The sequence below is a fragment of the Sinohyriopsis cumingii genome, chromosome 14 (genome assembly GCF_028554795.1).
Source record: "Sinohyriopsis cumingii isolate HCF-2022 chromosome 14, ASM2855479v2, whole genome shotgun sequence".
Taxonomy (NCBI): domain Eukaryota; kingdom Metazoa; phylum Mollusca; class Bivalvia; order Unionida; family Unionidae; genus Sinohyriopsis; species Sinohyriopsis cumingii.
Window position 1 is genome coordinate 124,954,058 of NC_142974.1, and position 1,648 is coordinate 124,955,705.

Consider the following 1,648-nt stretch of genomic DNA (forward strand, 5'->3'; position numbering starts at 1 on the left):
TATAACAGACAATAGGTATATTTGTATAATAGACTATAGGTATGCTGGTATAATAGACTATAGGTATATTTGTATAATAGACTATAAATATTTTTATATATCAGACTATAGTTATGCTGGTATAATAGACTATCTATATGTATATTTGTATAATAGGCTATAGGTATGTTGGTAAAATAGACTATAGATATGTTGGTATAATAGACTATCTATAGGTATATGTGTATAATAGACTATAGGTATATTGGTATAATAGACTATATATAGGTATATTTGTATAATAGACTATAGGTATGATGGTATAATAGACTATCTATAGGTATATTAGTATAATTGACTATATGTATATTTGTGTATTAGACTATCGGTATGATGGTATAATAGACTATCTATAGGTATATTTGTATAATAGACTGTGGATATATTTGTTAATAGACTATACATATATTTGTAAAATAGACTTTTGATCACTGGTAATGTTACTCCAGTAGGCATTGTGCTGATATTTTGAATGTATATTCACAAAATGTGCTGTGTAGAAATATCTTGCTTGGAGGAAAGGAAAGAGAAAATAGTTTTCATTCGATGTTTCTTCATAAAATGTTCATTACTTTTTAATTGGTTTTTAAAGGGTATAGTTCTTGATTAATTTTTCTCAAGTGGTCACAACACCAAATGAGCCAATGATATGGCCCAGTTTCTGTTACATGTATTTGTGTTTTATCTGTAACATGTCCATCCATCAGCAAATGTTTTAGTGCCACTTAGGGACTATATTTCTGATCCATTTTAAATAAAACATGGAATATTGATTTTATAATCAAAATCATTAATGATTTCAGTAATGAGGGCTGTTCCATTAAAACATACATGGGATGGGGGGAAGTCAGTTTTGAAACTGGTTAGCCACACTTAGATGTGACTTTGGCCTTTCAGGACCCACCGATAGAAATTAATGATAAAATCACCCACCGATAGAATTGGGGGGGGGGATATATTATGGAAAATATTTAACTCGTAGAGAGAATAGTCTTAATATTATTTTATTCAAGACATAGCACAAAAATACAATTATGTTACTGCTTGACACTAGCCTTTTTAAGTAGAGAAGCCCGCAGGAGTTCATACTTTTGAAAACTGGTGGTCCTTCTGACTCATAGAAAGTCCATCTCATTTATTGATCTAATAACTGAAGAAAATGTGTAATTTATATGACAAAATAAAACACACATACAGAGTTGTTATTTTACCACAGTTTACGTTAAATTCCTTAACAATTTATATGCTTTATTTTGTAATGCTGACAAATATTGGCGTGGTATTTGTTATCGTCATTATAATCATCATCATCATCATCATAAGCAGCATCAGCATCACTGTCAGATGCACCATCCGTTCCCATTGTAACATTCTTTTTCATCCATTCATTCCCATATCTCTCTGACACAAGGCCCATTATAGCACAAATTATGGTTTGACTTATCTGCCTTGGGTACATTTTTTTATACTCAAAAAAATAAATTTAAACCTAAGAAGAAATACTAAATTATTGAATTAAGACAACTAAATAAACTAGAATGGATCTAATGTTAAATTGGTGGTTTAAGAGCTTACAGTACTATAAAGGAATGGATCTAAATCTAAATTT